Source organism: Colias croceus, chromosome W (assembly GCF_905220415.1).
Source record: "Colias croceus chromosome W, ilColCroc2.1".
Classification (NCBI taxonomy): domain Eukaryota; kingdom Metazoa; phylum Arthropoda; class Insecta; order Lepidoptera; family Pieridae; genus Colias; species Colias croceus.
In genome coordinates this window covers 1,297,484-1,320,873 of record NC_059567.1, presented here as the reverse complement: position 1 = coordinate 1,320,873, position 23,390 = coordinate 1,297,484, and the positions used below count along the sequence as shown (strand labels likewise).

The 23,390-nt window shown below is 37.3% G+C and overlaps 1 long non-coding RNA gene across 2 annotated transcripts; it reads right to left on the bottom strand.

The window, feature by feature from the left end:
• Window positions 1-10,458: 10,458 nt before the first annotated feature.
• On the bottom strand, window positions 10,459-12,916 carry LOC123704843. 2 transcript variants are annotated; one of them, XR_006753192.1, is made up of 4 exons: window positions 12,594-12,916; window positions 12,077-12,517; window positions 11,331-11,470; window positions 10,459-10,934 (listed from the first exon to the last, which is right to left on the bottom strand). It is a non-coding gene; the product is annotated as an uncharacterized LOC123704843 (long non-coding RNA). The 2 variants fall into 2 exon arrangements; XR_006753191.1 differs by having other exon boundaries at window positions 12,077-12,901.
• Window positions 12,917-23,390: the final 10,474 nt, after the last annotated feature.

Genomic DNA, 23,390 nt, shown 5'->3' with positions numbered 1-23,390 from the left:
GAGTGAAGACTTTTGGTAGGTACCTAATTACCAACTCCTCGCTACCTAAACTGCTTATAAATTCAAATATTGGTAAAATTTTTGAAACGTCTTATCGATAGCGGGCAGTGATTTTCATAATAAACTGTTTAAGAGTTAACCTAACACGCTCGTCGCTTCGCTCCTCGCTACCTATTTGAATATATAGGCCGGCCGCTGCCGCAACTTGATCGCTTCGCTCGCTTGGCTCGTGCGGTAGGTAGTTCATAAGTTAACCTAGCACGCTCGTCGCTTCGCTCCTCGCTACCTATTAGAATATTTAGGCCGGCCTTTGACGCGACTCGCTCGCTTCGCTCGCTTGGCTCGTGCGGTAAGTAGTTCAAAAGTTAACCTAACACGCTCGTCGCTTCGCTCCTCGCTACCTATTTGAATATTTACGCTGGCCGCTGCCGTGACTCGCTCGCTTCGCTCGCTTGGCTCGTGCGGTAGTTCAAAAGTTAATAAATATTTTCTACTCCGGGAGGCTGCCAACCCTCGAAGTTGCGCGGTGCGCGGGCAGCAAGCAGCCCGCGGTGCCGTCTTTTGCCGATGCTATTCAATTACCCTTCCTACTATGGAAATTTCCATACAAAATTTTCGAAAAAAAAAATTTCGCTTTTTAGTAAAAAAATTTATGTGCCTGGAAGCGGACCAAGTTTTTAAACATTTTTTACCTTGGTAACCCCAACCTAAGTGCCACCAGTTCAGAGAGCCGTTGAATTTCGTGATGTATGGAAAATGGAAACCGGGGGTCTGAGAGAAATTCTGAGTATGCAGTTTTGTAAATCTGACCAATCAGAGCACAGAAGTCAATTTTCAGACCGATCGTGACGGAACCGGCGCCACCATCTTGCTTTGAAAAATTGGCCATTTTTTGAAAAAAAATTACGTCCGATTTGAAATTTCTCGATTGCCCTGGTAGCACCCCATCTTCCTGATCATTTTTTAGTTCTACACCCCCCACCTATCTTGCGCCGTTTCAGAGAGCCGTCGAATTTTGCGTTGTATGAAACTCGGAAACCAGCGATGGAAACTCGATTATGAGTATGCCAACTCAATGTGAGGCTCGATTAAAGCCCCTGCGCCAAGTTTCAGCGTGATCGGCCCAGCGATGGCCGTTTTAGAATTTGTATGGCGGCGGCCATTTTTTCCGCCATTTTGAATTTTTTTTGCACTCTGTGGTAATTGCTCGAGGTCTACTCCAAGTTTAGTTCGAGCACCCCAGATGTAGCTGCTACCGTTTGCGCGGGCCGTTGACCGTCTTTGAGAGATGAGGGAAAGTTTAAGATTTCGGATTTTTCTGGATATCCTGGGAGCTGGGCGAGTACGAACATGGTGTGAGTGTATTTCCGCGATGCGCCACCTTGTCTAAATTTACGTTTTTATGTTTGCGCCAAAAATGGAAAAAATCCAAAATCGAGCGACCCACTATGGCTCCCTGGTAGCGTCCCAGGGTGGTGATCATTTTTAGTTCCGGCACCCCCCACCCAACTCGCACCGTTTCCGCGGGCCGTTGGAGTTTACGTTGTATGGAAGTTGGAAACGGGGGCCCGGAGCCACTCGAACGGGGCACCGATCGATTCGCCGGCTCGAACAGAGCACGTGTGCCAAATTTGGGACGTAAGGATTCATAAACGGCGATTTTGGCAAAGTACGGCGGCCATCTTGTTTTCGCGAAAATCCCCATTTTTCCACCACCCCTGGTAATCGCCACCAGTTCCGAGCATTTTTTGTTCAGACACCCCCCCTCCAGGTATCACCGTTTTTGCGCACCTCCAGGGGTCCACTCTCTTGTCCAGGGTGTTGGAGATGTCAATATTTTTCCGGTGGTCACTCGGCGCACCTCTACACGATCACGTCGAAATCCCCCCCACTTTCCACGTAGTTTCCGAGAAAACCGATGTCAGTCAGTGAGTCAGTGAGTGGTAGTGTAGCTTTATATATTATAACTAGCTGGTGCGTTGTGCGCGGGCTGCAAGCAGCCCGCGAGCCCTTTTTGCCCCTGGATTGAAGCAATAGGGCAGTCATTTGAAAGTATATTCAAATTTTCTGTACATTTGTTACATCTGCTAACAGCGATTCTACAGTAAGTCGTTAATGCTTATAAATTCCCCATTCAAGTATTTTCCACTCCGGGAGGCTGTCCACCTTCGAGGGAGCGTAGTGCGCGGGCTGCAAGCAGCCCGCGAAGCATACCAGGGCAGAAATCTTTAGTCATTTGAAAATGCATTCGAATTTCCTATCCATTTGTTACATCTCCTAACAGCGATTCTACAGTCAGTCGAAACTGCTTATAAATTCCCCATTCAAATATTTTCTATTCCGGGGGGCTATCCACCATCGAGGGTGCGTGGTGCGCGGGCTGCAAGCAGCCCGCGGTACATCCCAGGGACAAAAATCTTCAGTCATTAGAAAATGCGTTAAAATTCCCCGTCAATTTGCTTTTATCTGTTAACAGCGATTCTACAGTAAGTCGTTAATGCTTATAAATTCCCCATTCAAGTATTTTCCACTCCGGGAGGCTGTCCACCTTCGAGGGAGCGTAGTGCGCGGGCTGCAAGCAGCCCGCGAAGCATCCCAGGGCAGAAATTTTCAGTCATTTGAAAATGCATTCGAATTTCCTATCCATTTGTTACATCTCCTAACAGCGATTCTACAGTCAGTCGGTAATGCTTATAAATTCCCCATTCAAATATTTTCTATTCCGGGGGGCTGTCCACCTTCGAGGGTGCATGGTGCGCGAGCTGCAAGCAGCTCGCGGCTCATCCCAGGGCAGAAATCTTCAGTTATTTGTAAATGCATTCGAATTTCCTTTCCATTTGTAACATCTGCTAATAGCGATTCTACAGTCAGTCGAAACTGCTTATAAATTACTTATTCAATTATTGTTAAATTTTTGAAACGTCTTATCGATAGCGGGCAGTGACTTTTCATAATAAACTGTTCAAGAGTTAACCTAACACGCTCGTCGCTTCGCTCCTCACTACCTATTTGAATATTTAGGCCGGCCGCTGCCGCGACTCGCTCGCTTCGCTCGCTTGGCTCGTGCGATAGGTAGTTCAAAAGTTAACCTAACACGCTCGTCGCATCGCTCCTCGCTACCTATTTGAATATTTAGGCCGGCCGCTATCGTGACTCGCTCGCTTCGCTCGCATGGCTCGTGTGGTAGTTCAAAAGTTAACCTTACACGCTCGTCGCTTCGCTCCTCGCTACCTAAACTGCTTATAAATTACTTATTCAAATATTGGTAAAATTTTTGAAACGTCTTATCGATAGCGGGCAGTGACTTTTCATAATAAACTGTTCAAGAGTTAACCTAACACGCTCGTCGCTTCGCTCCTCGCTACCTATTTGAATATTTAGGCCGGCCGCTGCCTCAACTCGCTCGCTTCGCTCGCTTGGCTCGTGCGGTAGGTAGTTCATAAGTTAACCTAACACGCTCGTCGCTTCGCTCCTCGCTACCCATTTGAATATTTAGGCCGGCCGTTGACGCGACTCGCTCGCTTCGCTCGCTTAGCTTGTGCGGTAAGTAGTTCAAAAGTTAACCTAACACGCTCGTCGCTTCGCTCCTCGCTACCTATTTGAATATTTACGCTGGCCGCTGCCGTGACTCGCTCGCTTCGCTCGCTTGGCTCGTGCGGTAGTTCAAAAGTTAATAAATATTTTCTACTCCGGGAGGCTGTCAACCCTCGAAGTTGCGCGGTGCGCGGGCAGCAAGCAGCCCGCGGTGCCGTCTTTTGCCGATGCTATTCAATTACCCTTCCTACTATGGAAATTTCCATACAAAATTTTCGAAAAACAAAATTTCGCTTTTTAGCAAAAATTTTTATGTGCCTGGAAGCGGACCAAGTTTTTAAACATTTTTTACCTTGGTGACCCCAACCTAAGTGCCACCAGTTCAGAGAGCCGTTGAATTTCGTGATGTATGGAAAATGGAAACCGGGGGTCGGAGAGAAATTCTGAGTATGCAGTTTTGTAAATCTGACCAATCAAAGCACAGAAGTCAATTTTCAGACCGATCGTGACGGAACCGGCGCCACCATCTTGCTTTGAAAAATTGGCCATTTTTTGAAAAAAAATTGCGTCCAATTTGAAATTTCTCGATTGCCCTGGTAGCACCCCATCTTCCTGATCATTTTTTTGTTCTACACCCCCCACCTATCTCGCGCCGTTTCAGAGAGCCGTCGAATTTTGCGTTGTATGAAACTCGGAAACCAGCTATGGAAACTCGATTATGAGTATGCCAACTTAATACGCGACTCGATTAAAGCCCCTGTGCCAAGTTTCAGCGCGATCGGACCAGCGATAGCCGTTTTAGAATTTGTATGGCGGCGGCCATTTTTTCCGCCATTTTGAATTTTTTTCACTATCTGTGGTAATTGCTCGAGGTCTACTACAAGTTTAGTTTGAGCACCCCAGATGTAGCTGCTACCGTTTGCGCGGGCCGTTGACCGTCTTCGAGAGATGAGGGAAAGTTTAAGATTTCGGATTTTTCTGGATATCCTGGGAGCTGGGCGAGTACGAATGCGTCATTAGTGTATTTCTCCATTGCACCACCTCGTCTAAATTTACGTTTTTATGTTTGCCCCAAAAATGGAAAAATTCCAAAATCGAGCGTCCCACTATGGCTCCCTGGTAGCGTCCCAGGGTGGTGATCATTTTTAGTTCGGGGACCCCCCACCCATCTCACACCGTTTCCGCGGGCCGTTGGATTTTACGTTGTATGGAAGTTGGAAACGGGGGCCCGGAGCCACTCGAACGGGGCACCGATCGATTCGCCGGCTCGAACAGAGCACGTGTGCCAAATTTGAGACGTAAGGATTCATAAACGGCGATTTTGGCAAAGTACGGCGGCCATCTTGTTTTCGCGAAAATCCCCATTTTTCCACCTCCCCTGGTAATCGCCACCAGTTCTGAGCATTTTTTGTTCAGACACCCCCCCTCCAGGTATCACCGTTTTTGCGCACCTCCAGGGGTCCACTTGGTTTTCGAAGATGATCGAGATCGCTATATTTTTCCTCTGGTCACTCGGCGCACCTCTACACGATCACGTCGTTATCCCCCCCACTTTCCACGAAGTTTCCGAGAAAACCGATGTCAGTGAGTCAGTGAGTCAGTGGTAGTGTAGCTTTATATATTATAACTAGCTGGTGCGTTGTGCGCGGGCTGCAAGCAGCCCGCGAGCCCCTTTTGCCCCTGGGTGGAAGCAATAGGGCAGTCATTAGAAAATGTGTTAGAATTCCCAGTCCATTTGTAATTTTCTGCTAACAGCGATTCCAGAGTCAATCGGAAGTGCTTATAAATTCCCAATTAAAATATTTTCTATTCTGGAATGCTGGCGAACTTCGAGGGTGCGTTGTGCGCGGGCTGCAAGCAGCCCGCGAGCCTCTTTTGCCCCTGAGTTGAAGCAAAAGGGCAGTCATTTGAAAATAAATTCGAATTTTCTGTCCATTTGTTACATCTGCTAACAGCGATTCTACAGTCAGTCGGTAATGCTTATAAATTCCCCATTCAAGTATTTTCTATTCCGGGGGGCGGTTCACCTTCGAGGGTGCGTGGTGCGCGAGCTGCAAGCAGCTCGCGGCTCATCCCAGGACAGAAATCTTCAGACATTTGAAAATGCATTCGAATTTCCTTTCCATTTGTAACGTCTGCTAACAGCGATTCTACAGTCAGTCGAAACTGCTTATAAATTCCCCATTCAAATATTTTCTATTCCGGGGGGCTATCCACCATCGAGGGTGCGTGGTGCGCGGGCTGCAAGCAGCCCGCGGTACATCCCAGGGACAAAAATCTTCAGTCATTAGAAAATGCGTTAAAATTCCCCGTCAATTTGCTTTTATCTGTTAACAGCGATTCTACAGTCAGTCGTTAATGCTTATAAATTCCCCATTCAAGTATTTTCCACTCCGGGAGGCTGTCCACCTTCGAGGGAGCGTAGTGCGCGGGCTGCAAGCAGCCCGCGAAGCATCCCAGGGTAGAAATTTTCAGTCATTTGAAAATGCATTCGAATTTCCTATCCATTTGTTACATCTCCTAACAGCGATTCTACAGTCAGTCGGTAATGCTTATAAATTCCCCATTCAAATATTTTCTATTCCGGGGGGCTGTCCACCTTCGAGGGTGCATGGTGCGCGAGCTGCAAGCAGCTCGCGGCTCATCCCAGGGCAGAAATCTTCAGTTATTTGTAAATGCATTCGAATTTCCTTTCCATTTGTAACATCTGCTTACAGCGATTCTACAGTCAGTCGAAACTGCTTATAAATTACTTATTCAAATATTGGTAAAATTTTTGAAACGTCTTATCGATAGCGGGCAGTGACTTCATAATAAACTGTTCAAGAGTTAACCTAACACGCTCGTCGCTTCGCTCCTCGCTACCTATTTGAATATTTAGGCCGGCCGCTGCCGCGACTCGCTCGCTTCGCTCGCTTGGCTCGTGCGATAGGTAGTTCAAAAGTTAACCTAACACGCTCGTCGCTTCGCTCCTCGCTACCTATTTGAATATTTAGGCCGGCCGCTGTCGTGACTCGCTCGCTTCGCTCACATGGCTCGTGTGGTAGTTCAAAAGTTAACCTTATACGCTCGTCGCTTCGCTCCTCGCTACCTAAACTGCTTATAAATTACTTATTCAAATATTGGTAAAATTTTTGAAACGTCTTATCGATAGCGGGCAGTGACTTTTCATAATAAACTGTTCAAGAGTTAACCTAACACGCTCGTCGCTTCGCTCCTCGCTACCTATTTGAATATTTAGGCCGGCCGCTGCCGCAACTCGCTCGCTTGGCTCGTGCGGTAGGTAGTTCATAAGTTAACCTAACACGCTCGTCGCTTCGCTCCTCGCTACCTATTTGAATATTTAGGCCGGCCGTTGACGCGACTCGCTCGCTTCGCTCGCTTGGCTCGTGCGGTAAGTAGTTCAAAAGTTAACCTAACACGCTCGTCGCTTCGCTCCTCGCTACCTATTTGAATATTTATGCTGGCAGCTGCCGTGACTCGCTCGCTTCGCTCGCTTGGCTCGTGCGGTAGGTAGTTCAAAAGTTAATAAATATTTTCGACTCCGGGAGGCTGTCAACCCTCGAAGTTGCGCGGTGCGGTGCCGTCTTTTGCCGATGCTATTCAATTACCCTTCCTACTATGGAAATTTCCATACAAAATTTCCGAAAAAAAAAATTTCGCATTTTACCAAAAATTTTTATATGCCTGGAAGCGGACCAGGTTTTGAAGTATTTTTTACTTCGGCGACCCCGACCTACCTGCCACCAGTTCAGAGAGCCGTTGAATTTCGTGATGTATGGAAAATGGAAACCGGGAGTCGGAGAGAAATTCTAAGTATGCAGTTTTGTAAATCTGGCCGATTCAAGCACAGAAGTCAATTTTCAGACCGATCGTGAAGTAACCGGCGCCACCATCTTGCTTTGAAAAATTGGCTATTTTTGAAAAAAAATTGCGTCAAATTTGAAATTTCTCGATTGCCCTGGTAGCACCCCATCTTCCTGATCATTTTTTAGTTCTACACCCCCCACCTATCTCGCGCCGTTTCAGAGAGCCGTCAAATTTTGCGTTGTATGAAACTCGGAAACCAGCGATGGAAACTCAATTATGAGTATGCCAGCTTAATATGCGACTCGATTTAAGCCCCTGTGCCAAGTTTCAGCGCGATCGGACCAGCGATGGCCGTTTTAGAATTTGTATGGCGGCGGCCATTTTTTCCGCCATTTTGATTTTTTTTCACTATCTGTGGTAATTGCTCGAGGTCTACTACAAGTTTAGTTCGAGCACCCCAGATGTATCTGCTACCGTTTGCGCGGGCCGTTGACCGTCTTCGAGAGATGAGGGAAAGTTTAAGATTTCGGATTTTTCTGGATATCCTGGGAGCTGGGCGAGTACGAATGCGTCATTAGTGTATTTCTCCATTGCACCACCTCGTCTAAATTTACGTTTTTATGTTTGCCCCAAAAATGGAAAAATTCCAAAATCGAGCGTCCCACTATGGCTCCCTGGTAGCGTCCCAGGGTGGTGATCATTTTTAGTTCGGGGACCCCCCACCCATCTCACACCGTTTCCGCGGGCCGTTGGATTTTACGTTGTATGGAAGTTGGAAACGGGGGCCCGGAGCCACTCGAACGGGGCTTCGATCGATTCACCGGCTCGAACAGAGCACGTGTGCCAAATTTGAGACGTAAGGATTCATAAACGGCGATTTTGGCAAAGTACGGCGGCCATCTTGTTTTCGCGAAAATCCCCATTTTTCCACCTCCCCTGGTAATCGCCACCAGTTCTGAGCATTTTTTGTTCAGACACCCCCCCTCCAGGTGGCACCGTTTTTGCGCACCTCCAGGGGTCCACTTGGTTTTCGAAGATGATCGAGATCGCTATATTTTTCCTCTGGTCACTCGGCGCACCTCTACACGATCACGTCGTTATCCCCCCCACTTTCCACGTAGTTTCCGAGAAAACCGATGTCAGTGAGTCAGTGAGTCAGTGGTAGTGTAGCTTTATATATTATAACTAGCTGGTGCGTTGTGCGCGGGCTGCAAGCAGCCCGCGAGCTTCCGTGTGCTCTGAGAGTTTTAACAAACGATGTTGTTTTTTTTTATTTATAATTTTTCTAGCTATCATCAGCTCTTGGACTATAGCAATAGGTATAATTTCTAATAATAAATCATTAATTTTTATTTTGTCAGAAAAAAAAGTCCAAGACAACACTTACTCAATACAAGTACTTGATCGCAATTAATCGTTTCATAATCATAAAAAATATATAGGGTATATTATGACAAAATACGCTAAGAAGAGATCTTTGATGTAAAAAAAATACACTGAAATTGTATGTTTTTTTTTTCTATTATAATCATCAATCCATGTTTCAACAACAGAATGTAATTTGCGATGTAATTTGTGTATTTTTGTTGTACATACCTATAGTTGTACCAACTAAAAAGAAAATAGCAAACTGACACATTTTTTAACATAAATATAATAACCTGTATACTTATATTGTGTTACATCAATCTAGATAATATTGTTATTATGATATATATATGTATTATATATTGAAGAATAAATAATTGAAAAATTAATGTTCAAAAATCTTACACCACCATACTTCATAATTTGATCGATATTCATTAATCCTAAACTATATATTCTTCTTATTTAATTAAAAGTATAAAAGAGCGAAATTTATGAAAAAATAAATAAATCAATGCTCAGTTTTCGAGCAGCCCAGTCTCTAAGATCCCAGCCGATAAATTACTTGTCTTTAAATATAGTATTATACATTATAATAATAATACAAAATTTAAATATCACTGATTTCTCTTTCAGTTTTGAACGACTTCGATAATATAGAAAGCGATTGTTTTTAACAGAAGCAATAATGAAAATAGAAGATTGAAATTATATAATGAAAAAATGATCTCGAAATTTGCAAAACGTGTTTTTGAAAGATACCTACAATACAAAATAAGATATCTAAATAATGGTGTTTTAATTTCATTGAACATATTCATATACCTTAAGATATACCTACTTGAATAATAATGGTTACCTCTTGTCTTGTTTATAAACTAACAAAAAACTGAATTATATAATCAAGTCCCCCTGTCGAGTGTAGCTGATATTAAAATTAAATGTTAAGTTGTTAGTTCGTTATGTAAAACCTCGAAATAATATCTAGTTTGTTACCTATCGTTATTTTTTCTTATCTAGTTACATTAAATTGACTACAACAAGTAGAGAACAAGAAGAACAAGAGAAAACAACTTCAATAAAAAATCAACAAGATTTTTTATTGAAGTTGTTTTCTCAATATTTCTAGTCTCTTAGGTATTTTAGTAATTTAGCTGCAAGCCAACAATTTAAATATGTAATAGTTAGGAGTTAATTAGTTAAAATTTTCATATATGCATTCATCAGCGTTTTTCTTAATTCTATCATTTTATAATCCTCTTTCAAATAATATATTTTTAATTTTTATATGATAAGGTATGTACATATAGTGCCTTTTTTTAATTTATATGTACCTACTGAATTAAGTGTTAGGAAGTTATACCTACGTTTATTATAAAAAAATATAGGTAGTTATAAATATCAGTTCCATCTGTCGGTTTGCAATGATTAATTTGTTAAGTTCTTCATACACTGTGTTTATTGAATCGAACATGTGAAAAATGATTTTAGTAGGTTCATTTCTATGTGTTTCTATGGCATACTTAGATCATAAAGTAAATGGCATAAGAAAAAGCTAATTTTAAGTAGGTAATAAGTACTAAACATTGTCTTGTGTAGTAGATGGTAGGCAATTTATCTAATCAAAACTTTAATTATTTCAATAATAAAACAGCTATCTACATAGATTAATTACATTTATCAAAATAAAGTTTCATAAAATCAATGTTAATAATTATTTTTGAATTGCGAATAAAACAACAATAATTTAAACTAAAATGATTTTATTAACATGACTATATTATTCAACTTATGGTAACAGTAATACATTTTTTCATTTTTAAAGAAAATCTATAGGTATAAATTTATACAAAATCAAAATAACAAAAAAACGAATAACATACAACTTAAATAAAATCTATACATAAAAAAACGTAGGAAAATACACTTGAATATTTTTTGGGTGCAATTTACAAAATAATAATCGAAGCAAAAAATATGCTACCCCACCCCGGGCTAGACGCAAACAATAGTGCATAGATAAACATAAAATTTTGAATATATAATATATTAACCGGTCGGATTAACATCTTATAGGCTAAACATACATATTAGATAACATCGTGCTAAGACCAATAGGAGCCTAGCAATGCGGATAAAGCCACGGAGCACGATGGTGGTCTGTTTAGTGCTTTCACGTGTTTCTTCTTAGTAACGCTGCTTTGAGCACCTGGCGCGTCTGGCTGAAATTGTTTAAAATATGAATATTTTTGCTATCCTTTTTTATATGCATAAGTATGAGTATCAATAAAAAATCAAGAATAGTAGTCAAGAATAGTCGATTGAAATTCAATTTATGAATAGATATACTTAATATGAATTCTTGCAAGTCACAACTTTGGTTTTTATCAGTGATGTTTATTATAAAACTTATTGTTTGTGACGAGAGTTTTATAGTTAGAAATTAAAAATTTTAATGTATTTTACTACAAATATATAGCATAAATTTATAAAAAATTATATTTTGTTCTAATAGTAACAAAGGTCGCATTGAGGAAACTATTTTTTATCAATACTTTATGTAGTTTGATCGTTTCATAAACAAAAATTAGGCCAAAAATATAATTAATATACTTAACTGGTGATTCCATTTTGTACTGATACAAAGCCTGTTTTATATATGTTTAATTATTTTGACTTCAATTATTCCTTTTATTGGTTGTGTCATTCCTCCTCCTGATGAAACTGTCTTTATGTTATAGAGTAATTTGTGGCATTTCTGAAAAAAAAAATCCACATTTAATGAAAACCTTCAATTTGTCAAAACTAAATCAAATAATTGGGACCACCACATTGCAGGCAGCTTTCAAATAAAAAGAAAAAGAATTCTCAAAATCGGTTTTCCCAGTGAAAAATTATGATTTAACAAAGCGAAAAAGAGATTAAGTCCAATTTCGAAGTCGATTAAAATGTAAATTTAATCATGATGTGTTATTTATTATATTTATGCAGTTTAAATGTTTCACAAACAGGAATTAGGTCAATAAATATATTATAAGAAAAGAAAGAAAAAACATTTAATTCAAGGACATCAATAAATAACATCAATAGGTACAAAAAAAAGAAAATCACATAAAATCACATAAAATTTACACACAAGAAAAAAAGTAAAAAAAAGAACATGAGAAAAAAAAAATAAAAATAAAGAAAATCAATTATAAAACAGTGTCCTTGAAAAAGGGAAGCCAACTCAGCATAATCTATGCTGCAATTATGCACACACAGAGCTGGTTTTCAGTGGCCCCTAGACATTGTTACGATTAGAGAAACAATAATTATGTAAGAATATATGTAATGTATGTAATAAGAATATTATGTACTTAACTTGATATTTTTTCTCATCAAAATTCTTCATCAAAACTTTATATGTACCTAATATGTAAAATATTTTGCCCTCAAGTCCTTTTATTGGTAAAATAAGTAGTATCTTTCTTCCTATGGATGAAACTGGTCTTTTATATTTTCCTATTTCTACTGGGAATCAATTGTGGCGTTTCTGAAAAAAAAAACATTTATAAAATATTTGATTATCCTCATTTTTTATCACTGGCAATCATTTTAAACGTTTTAATACACTTTTTTAAATTTATTGAGAGTTTTGCATCCATACTTTTGTTATCTAAACTTAATCAGGATATAATGTTTTTTTAATGCTCCTTTTTAGACAAACAGGAATTATGCCAAACAAATATAATATACTTAACTTGTGATTTAATGTTGTCATATTAAACCTATTATTTTGTGTTGTTTGTCCGTCTTCTGCGATCTGGAAAATATGAAATATATAAGTTGTATCATAAATTTAGAAAGATAATAAGAAGATTATAAAAGATAATATAAACCTATGACAAATATCCGCAAAAAGTAACACTGTTTTCAATTTTTTTGACTGGCAGCGAGGTGTTTCACATCATACTGAGCAAATTATATCTGAAACTTTCTGTATTAATGCAAAACTACCACCTCCTCCTTTATCCAGGCTTGGGACTGGCTGCGATGAGGTAGAATAAAATAATCTTATAAAATTTATTCTATTCACCCTCAAACACAGGCGGAGTTACCTAACTACCGTCTAAGTACTCGATATACACTAATTACTACTATTATACTTAACTATAAAAGAAATAAAAATTGTAAAGTGTGTTATGATTGACACGTGTTTAAGTAAAGCGTTATGCGTGTAATAAAATAAAATTAAATAAATATAACCATGATTCTATCAAAAATACATACTTAGGTATACACGTAAATAAAATGTATGAATAAAATATCTACATTCTACATCAATAATTTACACGATCTAAATTAATTTACTCTAGTTTACTCTAGTCTATATACCTATAAACTAAACTTAATTGATTTTATGTACACAAAAATATAGTTTGTGTTGTGCATGTAAGTTTATGTTAAAAAACAAAATTGATTGATCTATATAGAAAATTGAAGCATAGCGAGACAAAATATTTAAATATTACTGTAAAATGCGCTCAGCGAATGTAAAAGTACGATATTAGAAGTAATGATGTAGCGCGTTGTACTGTAAATATACGTCGGACGTGATGCAATTTATAAAAATGAAATGATAGCCCTTCGAATATAGAATAACGATGGATCATGAAAGACGATAGCGGGCGCTTTTAGTCCAACGGAAGGAATGGATCCGCGGACGGTACCGGGCCGGTGTCGGGCGGAGCTGCGCGCGAGCGGCCTCGCTCGGCGGTGAGACGTGGCCGGGCCGGCAGCGCGCCGCGGCGGGCGCAGGAGCGGCTCTGGCGCAGAGGTGAGTGCGGTGCCCCAAGTCGCTTTGCATTGGCGCTGCGTCGCGCCTGCAGTGATGGTGGTGGCTAGATGTAGACAGTGTCGAAACAATAGAATATTACGATTGATAATGCGGGGCGTTTCTCTCAAGTTATAAGTATGTATTAATATTATTTTATATTACATCTCATATAATATGTCATAATAATTATGCTAACCTAACCAAAATATTTGCGTATTTGAAAAAAAAATGGACAGATCACGGATACACAAAATAAAAACAATTTTAAGTTCCTATAAATAATTGTTATTTATTCTAACTATCAAATTTGATAAATGTTGAGTGAATGTTATCACTATCATGTAAACAAAATTTAAATGGATATGATTATTAATATTATTTTATTAATATACCGTGAAATATTCACAAAACGAAAGATGTCGTTTACTTTAAAAGTCAAAGCAATATCATGAAAGGTCGGGAACCTTCAGAGGCTGGGAAATGTTACCCAGGCATTTTTTTTTCTCTTTTTCATATAAATCGCATTTTATTTTTCCAAAAAGCTGGTACATCTCAGTAAAATGAGCATTCTTTCGATTTCTTTTGCTGCAAAGATTTCGTAGTGGGATTATGTTGTAGGCAATAAAAAGACAAAAAAAGCAAAACAGAATATCGTTCATTGACAATTAAATAAAAATAATCATATTTTTCATTTAAGTTGTGCTTAAAATTCAGTGATTTAACTTTATTTACCATGGTTATTTCCGGGATACCAAATTAGGTTTATTTTTCCGAAATTAACCGAATAGAAATAATATTTATTAACTATCAAATTATGTGGTAATATAAAATGTGCTAACCCTAAGCTTCTTTTGATGCTGAGCAATGTTGTAAAATATAGATCGCTACATTATTAGGTAATTTTGCCCACCATTGTAACTTTTGTTTAAAACAACCTTCAGTGGTAGTTATAATATTTCAAACGTTATTTAATAACATATTATGAGTAAAAGTAACCTGTGTTTTCGCCATCATGCACAAACTATCAACTTGAATTTTCACCATTTTTGCCCGCGAAATCACACATGATATTCGACGAGTTACAACAAGTTGCTAATTTAAGTTAGCGACACATACGGCAGTGTTGTCAGACATAGAACCTATTTTACACCAAATACTTTGAATGTTGCGGTATTTTTGCAATTTAAAAATTTACTTATGAATTGATCTTCGGGCAAAGATATCCTTGGTAAAAAAATCACAATAAGACACTATGCATTTTCGAAGTAATTATGATATTGATTAATTGTTTTTGATAATGTAGTTTTTTTTTGCGTTGGAAAATATTCAAGAATATGGTTATCATACTAACAAAAGATGTTTTCAACTCTTAGAGTGTTTCATACATTTTACATTGTCTTACTAAAATATTGTAAATAACAAAAACTTATAGGTGATACGTAAACATAAATGTTCTACTTATGTATCTAGTAAAAACAAAAAATATATTTTATAGATATATTATATATGCATGTGAAAAAAGCAATTGATTGTAGTTAGTATAACAATTCTTCAGTTCTCGATTTAGGTTTGGAGTTTGTACGATAACCGTACTTACTACATAGTCACTTTAATTATTTCAAGCAAGCAAGCAATGAAATGTTTCAAATTACAAAATAAATAACCAGTCGACCAGCTGTATTCCAACATTAGGTACATTAAGATAAAATGTATTTTACATAATGATAGTATGTACTTTATATACAATGAGTTCTTAATATTACAGGTTAACGTTAACTTTTTTTAAATTACATATAGTATAAACTATAACGTATTAAGAAGAATTTAGAGAAGATATAAAGAAGAGAAAGAAGAATAGGCACAGTGGTGTAATTAATTAACACGAAACGAAAAGGGCGAGTTACATAAGAAGGTATAGCGAAAAAATAGAAGAGTTGCCTGATACTTTAATTCAATAAAGTTTCTCTCGAAGAAGAGAAGGCAGAGTAAAAGTAAGGAAGAAAGTTTTTATTTTTGCAATACGAATTACAATATTATAACTTTAATTATTGTAAAATAACTGTTGACAACGTAACGTGTATGTTATTTTTTTTTTTTCATAAGTACATAATAATCGACAACCAACATTTGTTTTAAACTTTAGTTCCATTTAAAACGAGATAAAAGAATAAATTAATACGAATACATTTTTTTATACTTAATTATAAAATAAATCTTGATCTTGCTTGATTGAGGTGATTCAAAATACTGGAATTACTAATTATACGCTATTCACATACAATATATCGAACTATTCCACCATACTTCAATACTGAATACAATTAAGTATTTTTATGTAAATTAAAATTCATTAACTCCACTCGCTTGCAGGATCCGTGCGATCAACCCCACCGGGTGAGACCCTTTTGGGAAGCCCAGCGAGTGCGATCAGCAACCGGATAGAATTCATGTTCTTGTTTGGATGTCGTTTCAGAAAATATTATCATACAAATAAATCATAAAAGCATAGCCTTCAGTGTTGTATTTGATGTCGTTAATATTAGGATTTTAGTTTCATGTTCGTTCGGTTATAATTTGCACTTCAGTTTAGTTCCAAAACTTTGTGACCTCACATACGACGGCAACTGGATCATAATGCCATTTTTTTTAATTACATATATTATATTTACCTTGAACTTTCACTGTGATAGTCAATTTTCTTATGTTTTGATTACAATGGCTGTTATCAAGGATTTTGTCCACTTACGACGTTTCCTTTGGTGAACAGAAAATTTCTTTTGTCAGCTTCGAGACATTTTTGGAGTGAGAAAAAGTCATCATGTCACTCATGTTTGTTTGGCTATTGCGTCTGACCAATGTTTTCATTGCTTTCTATAATAGTAAAATGGCTATGACTGTTTATTATAATAGTAAAATGGCTATTTTAATTAGATAACGTATGTAATTCCAGTATTTGCTTCTTGTTTCGTTGATGCGGCAAATATATTCTTGATGTTCTATCATTATTATTTTTTCGTTTTTTTTATTGTTATTTTTTTTTTGGTTTTGTTCTTTTTTGTGTGTTTTTTTTGTCTTTTTTGTATATTTCTTTTTTTCTGATATTTTTTTTGTTTTTGTTCTTTTTGTGTTTTTTTTTGTGTTTTTTTTTGTATATTTCTTTTTTTCTGATTTTTTTTTGTTTTTGTTCTTTTTGTGTTTTTTTTTGTGTTTTTTTTTGTATATTTCTTTTTTTCTGATTTTTTTTTGTTTTTGTTCTTTTTTGTGTTTTTTTTTGTTTTTTTTTGTATATTTCTTTTTTTCTGATATTTTTTATGTATTTTTTTTGGTAGCTATTAAACAATTTGCTGTTTTAAATAGAATAATTAAAAATATATTTTAATTTATGCAAATTAAAGGCATACGAAATAATCTAAGAAGTGAAACTGCCACCCTTTATATTATTTACGTTAGTAACAAATGCTTGAATTTATTCGATGTGATGAATAACCATATTCTTGTTACAATATTTTTTACATAAAATACTCGTAAATGCATATGCATGCTTTTTGCGCAGGTGTGATTATTATAATACATAATCTGTAATCAAAGTTTCAATTTATGAGGATTCGGGTATAATTTACAATTTAAGTACTGAAAATGTTGTATATTATTATACCCAATCATAAGCTTTGCTTTGAATAGAAAAGAGGAGACAAGATGTACCTCTTATGTTTTATGGTGCTGAGTTTATATTTCGATACTTATAATAAAATAATGTTGATGATTGTTCCTTTATCACCTCGAGAAGCATAGGGCTTCAGTATATAGTTCATTCAGTAGATAAATAATAAATTAATACTAATAAAATATTCATAGATAAATTAATAAAGTGGTTGGGTACTGAAAATGTGATGATTGGCGTACAATGGGTCATCAGCTTTGCTTTGAAGAACACTTCAAGCAAAGAGAGACGAGATGTGCTACCAATCCTTTACGGCATCGAGTTTGCATTTTGATAAATAATTAATAATAATACTAATCAAATATTCATAGGTATGTTAATAAAGTGATTGGGTACTGAAAATGTGATGATTGGCGTACAATGGGTCATCAGCTTTGCTTTGAAGAACACTTCAAGCAAAGAGAGACGAGATGTGCTACCAATGCTTTATGGCATCGAGTTTGTATTTTGATAAATAATAATACTAATAAAATATTCATAGATAAATTAATAAAGTGATTGGGTACTGAAAATGCGATGATTGGCGTACAATGGGTCATCAGCTTTGCTTTGAAGAACACTTCAAGCAAAGAGAGAAAAGATGTGCTACCAATGCTTTATGGTATCGAGTTTGTATTTTGATAAATAGTTAATAAATTAATACTAAAAAAAATATTCATAGGTAAATTAATATAGTGGTTGGGTACTGAAAATGTGATGATTGGCGTACAATGGGTCATCAGCTTTACTTTGAAGAACACTTCAAGCAAAGAGAGACAAGATGTGCTACCAATGCTTTATGGCATCGAGTTTGTATTTTGATAAATAATAAATTAATACTAATAAAATATTCATAGATAAATTAATAAAGTGATTGGGTACTGAAAATGTGATGATTGGCGTACAATGGGTCATCAGCTTTGCTTTGAAGAACACTTCAAGCAAAGAGAGACAAGATGTGCTACCAATGCTTTATGGCATCGAGTTTGTATTTTGATAAATAATAAATTAATACTAATAAAATATTCATAGATAAATTAATAAAGTGATTGGGTACTGAAAATGTGATGATTGGCGTACAATGGGTCATCAGCTTTGCTTTGAAGAACACTTCAAGCAAAGAGAGACGAGAGGTGCTACCAATGCTTTATGGCATCGAGATTGTATTTTGATAAATAATAATACTAAAAAAATATTCATAGGTAAATTAATATAGTGGTTGGGTACTGAAAATTTGATCATTGGCGTACAATGGGTCATCAGCTTTGCTTTGAAGAACACTTCATGCAAATTTTTAAATTGCTAAAATACCTTCATACTTTGGCAACATTCAAAGTATTTGGTGTAAAATAGTTGGTTAATTTGTCTGTCAACACTGCCTATTGTGTGTGTCGCTAATTTAAATCAGCAACTTGTTGTAACTCATTGAATATCATGTGTCATTTCGCGGAAAAAAAAAATGGTGAAAATTCAAGTTGATAGTTTGTGCATGATGGCGAAAACACAGGTTACTTTTACTCATAATATGTTATTAAATAACGTTTGAAATATTATAACTACCACTGAAGGTTGTTTTAAACAAAAGTTACAATGGTGGGCAAAATTACCTAATAATGTAGCGATCTATATTTTACAACATTGCTCAGCATCAAAAGAAGCTTAGGGTTAGCACATTTTATATTACCACATAATTTGATAGTTAATAAATATTATTTCTATTCGGTTAATTTCGGAAAAATAAACCTAATTTGGTATCTCGGAAATAACCATGGTAAATAAAGTTAAATCACTGAATTTTAAGCACAACTTAAATGTAAAAATATGATTATTTTTATTTAATTGTCAATGAACAATATTCTGTTTTGCTTTTTTTGTCTTTTTATTGCCTACAACATAATCCCACTACGAAATCTTTGCAGCAAAAGAAATCGAAAGAATGCTCATTTTACTGAGATGTACCAGCTTTTTGGAAAAGTAAAATGCGATTTATATGAAAAAGAGAAAAAAATGCCTGGGTAACATTTCCCAGCCTCTGAAGGTTCCCGACCTTTCATGATACTGCTTTGACTTTTAAAGTAAATGACATTTTTCGTTTTGTGAATATTTCACGGTATATTAATAAAATAATATTAATAAACATATCCATTTAAATTTTGTTTACATGATAGTGATAAAATTCACTCAACATTTATCAAATTTGATACTTAGAATAAATAACAATTATTTATAGGAACATAAAATTGTTTTTATTTTGTGTATCCGTGATCTGTCCATTTTTTTTCAAATACGCAAATATTTTGGTTAGGTTAGCACAATTATGACATATTATATGAGATGTAATATAAATATTAATACATACAACTTGAGAGAAACGCCCCGCATTATCAATCGTAATATTCTATTGTTTCGACACTGTCTACATCTAGCCACCACCATCACTGCAGGCGCGATGCAGCGCCAATGCAAAGCGACTTAGGGCACCGCACTCACCTCTGCGACAGAGTCGCTCCTGCGCCTCCCACGGCCGGCCGCCGGCTCCGGAACTCACGACCTACCGCCTTGCAGAGGACTCTCGACACGCATTTCCACCTGTCACCGAGCCGATAAGGTCCAATCAAATCCATTTAAATTCCTATGAACCAAGCAACTGCTATGACTTACATATCCATGGCATTATTAAATATAAGAAAAGTTCAGTCAATTTTATAAATTACTGTCACCGCCACTGACATATAAATACTCGACAATGCGCATACAACCTTAAAACCAATAACAAACTTATACATTCGCTCTCGCATTTTACTTTAATACAAATAATTTGTTACACAGTGTTTCAACTTTAACGTAGAATCAATTCGTTTTTTAATATTAGCGTCATGATGATAAGAGTTCATAAAAAAATACGCACAATGTAAACGTTGGCAACATGATTTAATTTTAATAATTGATTTCTGATATAGAACGGAGGTGAACAATTTCATTCCAGGAAGCCGAGTGTGTAATGCTTGCAAGTGTAACTCGTCAATCTACCAAGCAAAATGAATAGTGTAATGCATGGTGGGAAATCCCTAAAGTAACTGTGGAATGACGACGTTATTCACGTAAGGTTTACCATCGATTAATTTTTCCCTATGTACAAGAAGCATTAAATCGTTCCTATCCCGTACGCGACCTAATGCCACGTACAACTGTCCGTGACTAAAGACGTCCGATCTTAAATCTATGCCGACCCTATTAATGGTTTGGCCTTGACTCTTGTGAATAGTCATTGCATAACACACCTGAAGGGGAAATTGCAATCGACACATTTCTATTGGACTATTATGATCAATGGGGGCCTTAAACATGATTCGCGGTATAAAAAACAATTCGGCTATTCCCGGTTTGCGAACTGTTATCAATCGAGGTGAAGTCGCTACGATTATAACTTTTGTACCATTAACTAAATGATCTGAAAAACTAAGGTTACGAATTATCATGCAAATGCATCCTACTTTTAATGTAAGATCGTGTTCTGGTATACCTTTAGGGTGCATACTATTCAACACGTCTACGCCTAAATACAATTCGTCAGTGTCATCCGTAGCCGTTTTATCTACTGAATAGAAATGTAAAAGGTCGCCTGACAAACGGTCTAATACAGTCCTATTTATTTCTCTAATATTAGAATTATGAGTGGAAAGAATGGCCCTACCTATACAAACTTCTGGCTCATTTTCTAAAAGGAAATCCGAAAATACAAAATTAATTAACTCATTTAAATCAGTAGTAAATGATAAAAGTGAAAGGTCTATTAAATTTTGACAAGATCTACCGACCTTTACCGAATGTAAAGGCAAATTATTTGAACCTATTTGAAGTAAAAAATCGGAAAATACACTATCTTCACTACACCTCTGAGGTGTAGTTAGTGAAAACGTCTTTAAACTCTGCCATAAGGGCGATGATTTTACTGAGGCATTAAATATGTCTGAATGACACTTGGCGTTGGTAACTACGGGCGGAATCTGACGAAAGTCTCCAGCAAAAATGATAACCTTTCCCCCGAAACTTTTATTAGACTTTGTCAAGTCTTGCAAAGACCTATCTAACAAATGAATGAGGTACTTGTGTACCATCGGCGCTTCGTCGTAAATAATTAAATCGGAGTGTAGTATGAGTTCAGCTCTCTGGGTTCCGTTTGTTACGTACCAATACCCTAAATCGTCAATAGCGCTTAATGGATACCTAAACATACTATGCGCAGTCATACCGCCGTCATAGTTCTGCGCGGCAATACCGGAACTCGCTGTGCACAAAACTACACCATTGAGTACGCCCCTCACGTACGCTGCTATCGTATTTAATAGCAACGTTTTACCAGTGCCTGCCGGACCGTCTATATAAATAGCACTTTCGTTACTATTGCGAAAACCATCATCAGTGAGCAAATTTTGCACATATTCGAACACTTGCCGCTGGTCATGAGACAGCTTGGGCGTCCAAACATCCACAAATTCGCGTAACCCGTCTGCATCGTGTAGAGCCTTCTCACGACCTAGTTCGGTGGTGTCATCGTGCGCGTCAGGCAAACCTTGCTCTAACAAACACGAACCATGTTTTCGCAATAGACGGTCAATTTGAACCAAGGCCTGGGTGTACGCTCTATCCGTATCGTTATTTACGCGGTTAAGTATATCTTCAGCTAACTCATTTTTAAATTTTTCCCACAGTGTCGCTACTGCTACCCCATTAACAGCCAATAATACGAAAAAGTTACGCAGGCGTGGTCCGGTCAAAAAACATGAAGCTTCCTGCATAGCTATCTCGTATTCGGCTTCATCGTTGGCGATACCAACGGCTTTAGCGGCCTCCTGGAATGTGTTACAATTTGGACCACCCAAGTTATAAAGATCCCTGTAACTACGGCAGGGGTGTGAAGCTAACAGTAATCTTAAATAAAATTGTTCACCTCTGTTGGGCGCGACCCAAAATAAACGCGTCACTATTTCTCCCCTCTGTCTTTTCGTCAAAAATTTACCGTTGGTCATATTATAAATGGTTGTATTTTTGTTGAGGGGCGGCTGGAATGAACGATGTACCTCTCGTAAAAATCTAAATATGTTAAACTATCGAATTCTTCACCGAGGGGACGATTAAAGTACGTGACGAGATCCGAACCCGAATTTTGAACGGCACGCGCTTCATTTCCCGCCTTAAAAAAAATAGATTGGTGATTTTCTAAGTGAACGTCTAACATCTTTACAGTGGGCTCACGTCCCGTGACGTCAAACTCAAAAACTCTCCAAGCAGCCTCACCAGAACCGATGTATCGTTTTGTGACGTACTGTTCTATTTCGTTATTTTTTAGTTCTTCCGGAACAATGGCGACTCGAGCCTCGTCTGGACCTTTAGTCATATATTTAAAGAGATATTTAATGACTGTTCGAGTAGACACTGATTCTAAATTTAAATGGCAATCATATCTAAGAAGAAGTGCAGCGTTGTATGGTACTATCCACAAATCACTAATTTCTATATCCCTCCCTCTGTATTTAATAGTGGCTGTATTCTTACTGTTACGCTTTAAGTTAATAAACCCTTTATCATTACAATATGTGACTTCTGTCTCTGGTTTTGGGAAATAGCTTGTACATTTTTTTTTTTCACTATCCCAACATTTTAAATCTGTCCTATGCGGCGGACCGCACGGACCATGTACCATGTAATCTAAAACTGCTTTCCTTAATTTTCCATCAACTTCTGAAGCGTCAGGAATATCTGCTCTAATAAATTTATCTACATCAGTACCGTGAACGGGGCCACCACCCTCGACTGCAAAACAGATATGAGCGTGTGGTAATCCCCGTTTTTGGAACTCTATTACATATAAAATATAAACAATTTTACCAAACCAAACCCCTGTGCGAAGATCCCTCAAAAGTTGCTGTAATTTAATGTTAAAAACTCTAGCACAAATTGAAGGAGTATTATGATGACCTGTTGTTGAATTTTGTATTTCAGGCCATTTGGGATTGCAAGTTAAAGTTAAAAGAAAAGATGGCAATCCTAATCTGTTAACTACTGCCATAGCATCCATATACTTTTGCTTCATATATCTAGGCCCCCCCGTGTAACTACTTGGCAAGTAGACTCTACCAGGCACTACCCCACCCTCTC